Here is a 12,457-nt window from a genome sequence, read left to right on the forward strand (position 1 = left end):
GTGATTGCAACTGTCATAAATCTAACACTGTGCAGCTGATAAACAGCAACAGAAAAGGTGAATGATCAAAAGTACATGCAGTTGGAGCATCCTGGCCTGCATCAACTCCTGTATAATCACGTAGGGAAAATCATTAAGCCTGGACTTTTAAAATGCCTGAGACAGGATGACTTATGAAGAAAAGACAGCAGCCCAAGTTTGTAAAAGCAACTGTCTAATTCACATATGTTTATACATATATATGCATATATGTATTTATAAACTGTATGATATGGATTCAGACCCGATACAGAAGTACGAATGGCAAAAGTGCTGTACACTTGCCTTCTGAAAAACTGCCTGCCTTAACTGTTGAGTGCTCTTCCCTCACCCTTTTCCTCAGGCTTACTAGTCATGTTTGTGAAGCTCAGGCCTTCACTAGTTCATGTGGAAAGGAAAATTTGGCACGATTTCCTTCTTTGTAGCTGAGACCCTTTCACTAATTTGCTTGACACAGATACGGTCCTGAGAAGTCCCTAGAAGGGATTCAGATTTCTCCCTACCATCTTTATCCCTTGTATTTTGTCGTGCACACTCTGCAGCTCTTGCAACAAAGTGTGGAGGGGTGATGTTTGGTTTCGTTTGGTTTGGGTTTTGGTTTGGTTTGGGTTTTGTTTGTTTTGTTTGTTTGTTTTTGTTGTTGTTGTTGTTTTGTTTTGTTTTTTCTCTTCCTAGGACCCAAGTATTAACACTTCTGGTAGGAGGCATGTAAAAGAAATGCATTTACCAAATGGTGCTGCCTATTTCCTTAGGTGTGGGAAAGCATTTTGTTGAAATGGGAAAACCAAATGAATAGAGCCTGCCTGTTTCACACACACCTCCTGTCTGCAAGCATCCTCACCCTGGGGATGTGGGATGTGTAACTGACTCAGGGGAGTGGGTTTAGAGGAGCCCTTTGTTGAAATATTGGCAGCACATCACTGGACTTGCTGTTGTTGCAGATGGAGCACTTTGACGAACAGATGGATTCTCAGTTTTCTGAAAGAAAGGGAAGGTACTTGATGTACCATGGTGGGAAAGAAGGGGGTATTCCAGGCATGTGGAAAGGCAGGAAAGAAGGCACGTTCTGTGCTTTTTGGGGAACTTGGAACCTAGCAACCTCTTTCTGGCATACTTGGAAAAGCATAAGCACAGTGCTCTGTTAGAGGGCAAAGGGACTGTAACAGATGTGGAAGAACTAATTTGCACAGAAACAATGAAAATGAAGGCTGAGTCTAGGAAAAGTGTGAGTGTATAACTAAGTGTTATGTGTTAGGTATGGGAAAATGCTCCTGCTCGGGATCAGAGGTACACTCTCTTAAGGGTACGGGACTAGTGCCAGAGTAGCATAACTGAAACAGAGGACTTGTTAATATTTTAAGGCCTGTGGTGTTGTGAAAGAGGCTGGAGATAATTGTTACATGCCACTGTGAAAACAGTAATCCAGCAGTCTGTGCATCAATTTTGTGGGGGCACACTTTGTGCAATGGCGCCATTCAGATACCTCTGAATTCAGATTGCCTCTTTCCTTGTGCTCTTCTTCCTCCTCTCCCCATCTTGTTCATAACTCACTTCCATCTTAATTGTTAGGGCAGGATCAGTCCTATGCAGCACCCAAAAGCCTGAAATTCTGACTTGAAGTGATGTTATCTGATCCAATATTTACTGTGAAAGTGTTCATGCAATTGCCCAGTGCAGTGTGATAAGGAAATGGCATGAACTGAAAGTAGTGATCATATTTTGGTGTTGTGTGTTAACTCTCTACAACTTTTCAGTCACTTCACACACACCCACACACACATACACACCCCCCCACACACACACTCCCCAGACCTAGCTGAAATATTATACTTTATTATGGTACAATTTAGAATGTAATGACAATGGACTGTTGTCTTTATTTTTACTCCTTAGCTTAATTTGACATTTTCAGCACCTTAGAATGCAGATGTTAAAGCTGTCAATAGTAAGGGCATCAAAGATCTTGGAAATCCGGGTTTTCTGAGAAACAAATGAATGTGATAAAGGGCAAAAATGTTATTTCAAAGTGTGATTCGCTTATGAAAGCAGCTGTGCAAAATTATCACTTTCTTAAATAATGGCTCTGGTTTTTGTTCACAGTCAGGATTATGTCAGCAGCAACAGAAATATCTAAAGTCTTTTTACTGAAAAATAAAATGAACTAGATTACATGCCCACTTTTGCATCAACTGTCATCCATTTTGCAGGATCAAATTCTGAGATAAAATAAACAAGGAATCCCATAATTGAATTTTAGAATGAACGTTGTGTCTGGATCTCTGCCAAGTTTCATCTCTATAATAAATTAATTCCAACCCCCACAAAATAAGGAAAGAAAAAAAAAACCAATGCAACAACTTCTACACAACAAAAACACTGGACAATTTTTATGGGGAAACAAGTGGCCAAGAAAAATTTATTGGAAAAGTAATTATCTAAAGAGAGAGTGGTCTCTTCTCTCTAATTGGAAATGATAATGTTTTCCAGCCTTACTAAACACAGTATAAGATCATCATTTTACTTCACCAACCTGGTTAAATCAAATATAAAGTTAAGAAGTTGCTTTCCTCTAGTTTTATTTCTCATTACACCCAATGCTGCAATTGAGCCCACTTCCCTTTCTCTGTGGCAAAATCTAATCTGGCTACCACAGGACCTGTGAAATTCATGGAGGTGATGAGCTTGGGTCTGCTTTCTGCATTGTGTCTGGTTTTATTGAATCTCTAGTCACCCTCAGATAATAAATATTTCATATATTGGACAGGTGAAAAGTTTCATTTAGCTGCAGATCTGCTTCCAAGGCAACTGATTCTTGTCATTTGACCAGTTTAAATGTGTCGAAAACAAAGCTTGCTTTCTGTTTTTCTCTTCTATGGTTTTATCTGTCAAGTATTATCCATCTTCTCCCTCCTGTCCCTCCTACAAGCAGATACAGAAAAGCCAACAGTATTAAGAAGTAATTCTAAACAATTTATAATCCAAACATATTCTCTGTTCCAGTCAAGATGGGATGAAAAATACCATTTCATTTTACAAGCATAGAGTAAATATCTAGACATATGAAATTGCCTCCGTTAGCATCTGTAACTAGTCTGTATGCCAAAAAAAGATGTGTGCAACCACAGTATTACTTTATGCTTCTCCATTGCTATTGAGTGTTTCCTCATTGTCTAGTAATTGTTTTATAGAGTTGAATTTGTTGCTTTTTTGGGGGGGAGGAGGAGGAGACAGGGATGTGGCACAGTACCCCAGTTCTTTCTCTAAAAAAAGCTGCTAGCAAAAAGCTAAAGCAAAATGTCTTCAATCGTGTCTGATTTCTGCCAATGTTAGTTCTTGGGATGGATCTTGTGGAAAATGTTTGCTGCATCCTTTACATTTGCAGCAGAATGAGCTCTTCTGAAGCATAGCTTTGCTCATTCTTCCTCTGCACATTTCCAAGCATAATGGACAGCTGCTCTGTCTCGTCCTCAAGCCTTCCCACATCTGGATTTTCTGACTCATGCTGTGCTTCATGCCCAACTCCATACATCTCTTTGCATACACAGCTGGTGGCTTCAAAAAGCCCTTTCCTGTCTGCTGAGTCAATTGTGAAGAAAGGGGAAATCTATTGGAGCAGTGGTGAATTTTGGTAGACAGGCTCTAAGTAAAGGGATTTTCTACTCAGGCTCAAGAGACATTTTTACTTTTATCTGACCGTCTGTGTGGATATTCCCTTGATGCAGTTATGGCAGAATGGTGGCATTATTTCAGAAGGCACACAACTGTCTTAGGAAATAAGTTGGAGAATAGATCTTGGGGGCTATTGAGGAGTTTTAGATATTATGATGGAGATCCACACATAGGTGGCTTATTTGATCTCTCTGTGTTCTTCTATTTACTGTACAGGTGGTTTCTAATGACTCTGTATTTGGGAACTAGGAGGACATTCTAGATCAGTTCAGAAAGACTGACATGACGTGATGCACAACTGCTATTTTGAGTTTAGGGGGGGATAGAAGGTGGGTACAGCTTGTGATAAGTGTCTCTGTGACTGGTAGCTCTGTGGCTGATGCCCTATTAGAAACAACTGAACTGTATCTGACCTTGCAGCCCTCTCCCTTCTGTTTCCAGGCATATAGATTTTAGCCAGCAGGTCTCTGGTTAACCCCTCCTCACTGTTGTTTATTTCCTGCCACTCTGCAGGCACACCACTGAGCATTAAGTATGTGAACTCAAAGACGCTCCCTCTCTCCTGAACAGTCTTAATAGCAAGCAGTCACGAGCTGGGCTTCTCTAGAATTTAAACCTAAGAAACATAGTTTCGGGAGTATGCCCTTTCTCACACCCTTTTCAGATTACATTAAAAGCATCCACTTCAAGAAACTACAACTGTGTTTATTCAAGCTTTGAATTTGGAAGTAGTGCCGGGATCCCTGCCACGGCACGCTTGAACCGTGAAACCCAGGTCAGTTCCATTTTTGGTTTTCATGTACTGGTACAGTGCTTCAGCTGTTTGAGCTTCCAGGTCTCTGTGGAAGCAATACTTCTTTTAACATGCAGAAATCATCATATTTGATTTTATAACCTTACCTCTTGTTTTGGGTTTTGGGGTTTTGTTTGTTTTTTTGTTTTACTAACCCAAAATATCAGGGTAGCATGTCAGTAAACATAATGTGTTCAAAAAGGATCGTGTCGAGAGGCTTAAAAACTAAATGTTCACTTTTAAACAGGCAGGAACAGCTCTGATTTTCCTTCCTGCCCACCAGGCTATCCTTAGACTTAATCTGCCTTTTGCAGATTAAGTCACTGTGACTGCTGGCTATTGCACTATGTAATGCGATCTTGGGCTATGGAATATAACCAGTTTCAATCACTCTTCACTGAGGTTGACTTTGTGACTCAAAGGCTACTGACTAAATAGCCCATTAGTTTTCTTAGTGAATCAACCCCTTTTCTCTCTTTGAGCCCTCTATGGTGAGTTTGTCATATTGCTAGAGAGAAAGGTGCTGGGTTGGCTATTGCACTGAATGCAGCTGGGGGGTGTTACTATGTTTGCGTGAGGTACTTTCTGAGAAGGCTCTTTTTGTTAACAATTCTGATCTAAATCTCAGACTCCAAATTTCACCCAAACGGAGTTTGCATTTCTGAAATTTCAAGTGCATAGTCTTTCACTGCCTGATGGCATTGTACAGGGACAATCAAAGGTGACAAGATTTGGTACCTACAATGTGTATTCCCTCCAAATGTATGTCAGACAGCTCTGTTTGAAGGCATGGGACTGTTTGTCTGCTTGTTGGGAAAACATCTGGAGGCAACAGTGCTTTGTGGCAGGAAATTAATTGATGTTTGACTGTGGTGTATTTCTGGCTTCCCTTCAATTCCTGTGCTCTGATCCCTAGTGGTTGTATGCTTTGATGTTGCTAGAGTACTCTTGGAGTAAGTGTTCCTCTCAGTGAAAGTTATGTTGCTGTCATTTTTTTTAGATTTCATACAATGTGTGAAGAATAATCTGGAATACACCCAAATATGGGCTTTGTATCACCATGAAACCTGCAGTTAGAGCCATTGTCCCATTCGGTCATCAAATAAGAGTTTGGAGAGCAAATACCATGTCCAGCTCCTAGTCTTCTCCAGCTCTTCTGTGGTATATTGAGTTACTCTGCTTCTAAGCATGTTTTCCTTCTTTCCAAATTTTTTTTCTTTGTGCATTTGTTCCTTGTCTAATTATTTTAGGTCAAGTCTGCAACAGCTGAACAGAATATAATAAAGGTAAAGCTCTGTGATTTTCCTATGGAAGGAAAATTTGTATGAAAAAATAAATATATTTTTAGGTATTATATTTAGCAAAGACAATGGGAAGGTAATTTTTGAGTGGCTGAAAATGTTGTAACTGCACCATTAATGTTTAATTACTATTGGCAGCCAAGAAGTGCCTTTCTGGATTAACCAGACACTCTGCTTCTGGGATGTGCATTGGTGGCAGAAAGTGATAAAGCTAGTGCAACTGCACCTCTGGGAACATGTAATGGGATCTTTCCTGTGATATGCAAATTATGCTGCCAAGTTGCTGTATAAACAATTCATGGGAGAAGTAGTGAGAGGTAGTTAAATAACTGGATCACATATCAAAGATAAAATCCATCACTGGGAATGGAAAAATGTGTTAAAAGAGTGGTTTTGCTTTCAAAACTAAATAAATAATGAACCAAAAAAAAATCTTTGCCCAAAGCATGTAGTTGCACTAAAGAGTAAATAGCAAATGATTTATCACAATTGTTGCAGTTCAGAGTAATCAAGCATTTAGAAAATCAGCATGCATAGAGTTTGTGAAAACCAAGACTTTTTCTAGTACCAGTAACGTAGCCAATTGCGTTACTTTTTTTTTCCCTTTTTTTTTTTTTTTTTTTTTTGGTAACTGAGAAGAAAAATTACTTCACAAATGTTAATTTGGTTACTTTTCAGGCAGAAGACGTGCACTGCTTATTTTTCAGTGATAAAACCAATCCTGCCATTTCTATTTTAAGCATAAGCAATGATCTCAGACAGCCCAGCAAAACATATTTCAGCATCATACACAGCCACAGGTCAATAAGTGTGAGCAAATCGTATCAACACCAGCAGAAGCTGAGCTCATGCTGTCAGCCTGGGTTTCTACTTTTTGTATTTTATACTGTATGGGGAAAGAAGTCCAGCTAATACCACTCAATCAAAGAATACTCTTTCACAAATGGTATTGAAGCCCTCATTGGTTCTGTGCCCAGGGCGAGGGAAATATTTTTGACCTGTGACTTTCTTTTGTTTTGCTATGTAGTGGGAATGATACTCTAGATAGAGTTGCATAGTCACAATAAACAGATCCCACATTCAACAAATGCATCAAATTCTGTTCTATGTTTAATCATCCACAAAAACTGTCAGATGCTCTTCCACCAGGAACAATATCTCCCAATTAACTGTAATTAAGGTATAATATAACTACGGAATATGAAACTAGATGGATCTGTCTCTTGACATTTCAAATTTGGATTTTTTTTTCTGCTAAATCTCTTAATATGCTTCAATTAACAATAACAGAGGCCAGGTCATTCTCAGTGATGGATCTGCATACATGAATCTTACTACCACTGAGATGAGATGGAGCATGAATCTTTCCATCATTAAACTTCCCTTAGAAACATGAATGGACTTCAATTAAACTACATTTACTGGCCCAAGTGTTGATTAATAGGAAGCTGGGGTCAGAACTTGATTGCCTTACCCTGGAAAGTGCAAAAAACTGTACCAGACACAACAGGAAAGTCTGGTATCTTGTCTGCAGATTTTTCAGAACATCTGTAGCCATTCATAGCAGGTATGGCATCTCTTTTCATTCCCTGAGAAATCATACAAAGCTGTTTTGTTCATGCATTATTTGAACAAGCAAATTTTTAATTTTAGTGCCCCCCAAAGGTGTTTTATTGTCATCTAGAAAATTATTGCTTCTCTTTCTGAGCTGTGGCAGGCATCAAGTCTTCACCAATTGATAAGCATTTGGAGAGTTAATCAGTAGTAAACCTCAGGTATAGCCTTTGTATAGATAGCTTAACAATTAAGGGTTTTTAACTATTCCTGAATGAAAGGAAATTGCTGACTTTAAAGAGAGAATTTCCTGGCTCAGGCATTTCTGGACATGTAATTAAACTAAATACGCTGCTTCCTTGCCCCTAGCCACAGTTGTCCTAAAGAAGATTAAGAACATTGAATTTCTACCCAAGCTGAAATCGTTTGTACCTTGAAATATGGACTAACACAACAGTGCACTACAACTCGATCTGGTGACTCCTCCCAAATTTTGTGATGCATCACCATGTGCCATTGATGCACTTCACAGTGTCACCAACCCATGGGACTTGGGGAGGAGTTCACTGTTTCAAAGATGAGCATGGATGAAACTGCGTTTCTGCAGTGTTTAGTATGGTGTATAGAAATCTGTCTGAAGTAATCTATTAGATGTTGTAAAGCATATGCAATCAGAAGGTCTTGTATAAAACACTGGGGAAAAAAAAAAGATGAAAAATCTCTTTCCTGTGCTATTCCACTGAGCAGCTCTATTATGATCAAGACTTAATTTAAGTGATCTACTGTATCTGTGATTGCACAATATAATCATGTTCCTGGGTTTATTATTTCTTTCTGTCATTTATTTTTAGCTATTTCAGTTCTCTGTGACTTCTTTAAGAAAATATTTCATAGATTTATTTGAATTGTCTTCCCAAGCACAGCTGTAAATCAGTGAGAAATGGCATGATTACAAACTTTTACTTTTCTTTTAAGATGCCAGTAAATATTTTTTTTTAAGTCTCCTATTTTGTTTGCATCTTATGTGCCCATGCTTGCTTGATCACATGCAGGAAATATTTTTGTACACTGGTGCTATGCATGACTAAGAAAGGAGCTGTAGATAGAACAAGATGAGATAGAGGCTGTAATTTACACCTGACAGAGTGTGAATTTCATTGCAAGTACTTTTAAAGGAAACTTACTATTTTCTCCACATTCAGATAGACAGCGATTCCAAAGGAAATTATGATCACTGATTTTTTTTTTTTTTATTCTACTCTGCTTTGGTTTTGATTTTTACAGGGAAAAAATATTCCTCAACCTAATGCCATCCTGTGTTATCTGCAGGCCCAGGTCATAGTCCTGTGATGCTGGACATACCCCATAAGCAGAGAACAGCCTGACTAGGCAAAATTAATAAAGTCTGGGATAAAGAAAGTATAATCACACCATTTCATGTGGGATGAAGGCATAGACAGTTTAAATTACTTGCCAAAGGTGTGTTGCAGAGCTGTATGAGGAACAGGAATCTCCTAGATCCCTGTCCAGTTGCTTTTTCATTTATAGAGAATGGAAGACCCCTTATTTGTTTTGGCTGAATTGCAATTTTGGATGGTTTGGAAGACATTTGGAGCTAGAAGGGCTCTATTAGTCTTTCCTACTGAAAGAAGTATTAGTAGGCAATTAAAAGAATAATAAATGGGGCCCATTCAAAATGATCCACTTGCTGTTGTTCTGAGCTTCAGGCAAGAAGGTACATAGAGGTCACTTTCCCTGACCACTTATATATCAGAGGCCACTAGTGTCACTTGGGCACTCCTAAATTAAACCATATGTTTTAGACAGAAATATAGTGGTCTCACAAAGCATTTTCTGTTCAGGCTGTAAATTCAAAGGACAGGGCTTTGTCCTCTACATGTATTGGTGTTGCACTTCCTGTAGTATCACCTGGATAAACAAGGGCAGTTCATACTCCTGTCAGTTTAATCTCTTGCACCATCACCATTATTTTGATTAATTTGATACCTCAGAGCTTTAAAGAGCAAAGAAACCATTAGCAACATGAACTAAGATGGTGCCAAATAGGTATGGACACTGACCCTGGCACCCTGTTCTCTCTCCCGTGTGCCAGAAGAGCTCTGTGCTGCTGTAGGGAGGGCATTGAAGGTAGCCATCAAGCTACACTGGGGAAGCTGAGGCAAACTGCTGCACCCCAGAGCCCTCTACATGGGCTGTGCCCTCCGCTCGTTCAAGAGGTGAAGTCAAGATTGAGTCCAAGAGAGCACAGTACATAAATTTTCTGGATGACAATATAAACAAACAAGTCAAAAGCCATCAGATACCATATTCATAGCTACAGGCCAAATGCTTTATTCATAATGTTGCAGTGAAAGTATTAACATTGCGTTTGTTTAAAAAGTAACTAGAAAGCCATTTGTGACCCTTATAATACACATGTGAAGCAGTGCTCTGCTGGTTTACACTGGTTATGTTCTGCTTTATATTTTCCAGAGGGTCAATTTGCAAGGATTTTTACTGCTATTTATGAATACAAGTAACTAATTTACCAAAGTTTCACAGAATGACTTCATGGCTTCCACTTCACAGTTAAAGGTTCTTCAAATTTTTCGGTCTTGTTGTTGACTTTGGGTTGTTTCTTATTGTATCTTGAAGGCTAGAAATACTGTATTACAGTAAATACATTATTCTTGTTATTGCCCTTGTTATTAGGAAATATTTATATAATGCAGTAAATTGACATTGTACTTTGCCAACATAGATAAAGGCAAATTCTCTGACCTGAAAAGCTTATAAATCAAATAAGAAAAGACAAATAAACGTAAAACACTTTGGAAAATGGTTTGTGAGAGGATTATTAGCTTCATGAAAGGGGCAGAAGGCCTGTATGAGGAGAGAGGGGGATGCTATGATCATCAATATTCCTAGTTTTATAACACAGTAAGCTTTTAAAAGCCTTAAAAGGGATGAAAGCGTTGTTGCACAAGGTGCTATGCAGAAGCCTGGCAAGGCGGTGGCCTTGCCTCTGGGTCTCAGAGCATTGCTGGCTCACTGACATCCCTGCCTGGGGGCCTCCTGGCTAAAGCCAGTATCAGTCCAATTACAGCACAAGGAATGATGGGTTTCTAGTAGGTTTTAGCCGTGCCTGAGGAAAAATCCACATGATTTCCTGCCCTGAAGACTTATAACTGAAATTGAAGAAATACACATACAGGAAGGTGTTTCAGGGAAAGGGGAATAGAAGGATTGTTGTCTGCCTAAAGGTGCAGCAGGACCAACTGGAGGGAGGGAGGGGTTTTAGCATCATTATATTCACCATGATCTGCAGCTCAAGCCTCCTCTATCCTGACCCTCTGACAGCTAGTTACAACGGAGAAGCATCGCAATAATTTTTGTTGCCTGATCATAGCGGATGCACAGCAGCTGCTGTTCTCTTGGTCTGACCTTATGTTAACTGTGGGATTGCTTGTCCCTCAGTGGCCACAGAGTATGTGATAATCCTAATTTAGGTAATTTACCAGTGATCCCATAAACAAGCATTCAGAAAACAGACAAAATTCCTGGCTCTGCTTAGCAACTTAATTCAACTTCTGTTGAAAGCTGATGGGTATGAGGGAATACAAATATCCGGGGAGGGAAGAGAAGGGGCAGGCACTGATCTTTTCTCAGTGGTGACCAGTGACAGGACCCGAGGGAATGGCCTGAAGTTGTGTCAGGGGAGGTTTAGGTTGGATATTAGAAAAAGATTCCACACCCAGAGGGTGGTTGGGCACTGGAACAGGCTCTCCGGGGAAGTGTTCACAGCACCATGCCTGACAGAGTTCAAGAAGTGTTTGGATGATACTCTTGAGCACATGGTGTAACTCTTGGGAATGGTCCTGGGCAGGGCTAAGAGTTGGACTCGATGATCCTTGTGGGTCCCTTCCAACTCAGAGTATTCTGTGATTCTGTGATTTAGTGATTCTATTTTCTGGTGGGGCTTTGCCTGAAGGTGTTGTGCTCAACTTGAATGCGATTATATGTGGCAAGGCTGATGGGCAGAAACAAAGGACTGTGGTAGCCAAGAGGTGTGTGTGGTTTCCACTGATCTTTAAAATGGGAGTTGGGAGAAGCCAGGAAGTTAAGTGCCTAGTAAAGAAATGAGGTGGAGGAGATGGAATTCATTTGGAAGTAGGAAGAAAAGGTCCAGGATGTATTTTCTCTCCAGAGAAAAGGCAGATGTAGCGCATCACAGTTGCAGGAAATGTGTTAGAGTAGGCAGTTCCCGTTGTCAAACACTAATAGTCATATGTTGACATAATCACTGGAGATGGACAGAAAATAAAATCAGAAAGCAAACCATCTCTCTCTCTCTCTAAATATCTATACGTATCTATATTTAGGACATTCTTATGAGTTATTGCAAACTGAGTCATGTTTTCTATTCTCCTGCAGTTCACTAGGCCAGAGTTATCAGGCAAAAGAGCCAAGTCCCTCAGGATTGAGTGTCTTACTGGGATTCATATGGTATGCAGGTAGCAGAGCGACGGTTGAGCTCCCAAGGCACAGTTTGCTCAGCGCAGCTCATCTCATCCCATGGGTGTCTGACAAAACAGATGTTCATATCCAGAACTGCAGTGTAGACTTCTACTCAGAGGAGCGAGATGTGCACCTCCAAGGTGTACTTCACTGCCTAGCAAAGTAGGTGTCTGAAACAGGCTGGCAGAAGTATCTGGTTCTCCCCATTGGCAATGATGGCAGCAGGAAAGCTCAAGCATACATGTCTACATTGCCAGAAGTTAGGCGAGGTGAACCTCTCCCGTTCTAATAAAACAGTACAGTGTAACAAACAATAATGTGAAGAGATACTTGGATGAGAGAATGGCCCAGAGCAGATTAAGGCAAGAAATGGGCCTCCATTTTAAGGTGAAGTGTGGAGTCAGTGAATGGAAACAAAATAATACAAAGAAAAGCAAGAAAAAGCATTATGAGGTAAATGGAGAACAGGAGGTAAACTAAGAGAAATGAAAGAAATGCAAGATAAATGAGCCCAGGGAGCACACTATCGATTTAGAGCTTGTAGCTGGAGAAGATATCCTGAGTGTGATGTGCTAAAAGGGGT

The 12,457-nt window shown here is 39.9% G+C and overlaps 1 protein-coding gene across 9 annotated transcripts in view; it reads left to right on the plus strand.

The window, feature by feature from the left end:
- The window catches only part of ENOX1 (ecto-NOX disulfide-thiol exchanger 1), a 361,700-nt gene that overhangs the window by 207,095 nt on the left and 142,148 nt on the right, over positions 1 to 12,457 (plus strand). The window contains exon 1 of one of the 9 annotated variants that reach the window (XM_032680008.1): positions 4,302 to 4,483. The exons of the other annotated variants lie outside the window; for them this stretch is intronic. The gene's annotated coding sequence lies outside the window, so the exon portion shown is untranslated. Of the gene's footprint in view, positions 1 to 4,301; positions 4,484 to 12,457 lie in introns of those variants that run through there. 9 annotated transcript variants of the gene reach the window in all.

This window comes from Chiroxiphia lanceolata, chromosome 2 (assembly GCF_009829145.1).
Source record: "Chiroxiphia lanceolata isolate bChiLan1 chromosome 2, bChiLan1.pri, whole genome shotgun sequence".
Taxonomy (NCBI): Eukaryota; Metazoa; Chordata; class Aves; order Passeriformes; family Pipridae; genus Chiroxiphia; species Chiroxiphia lanceolata.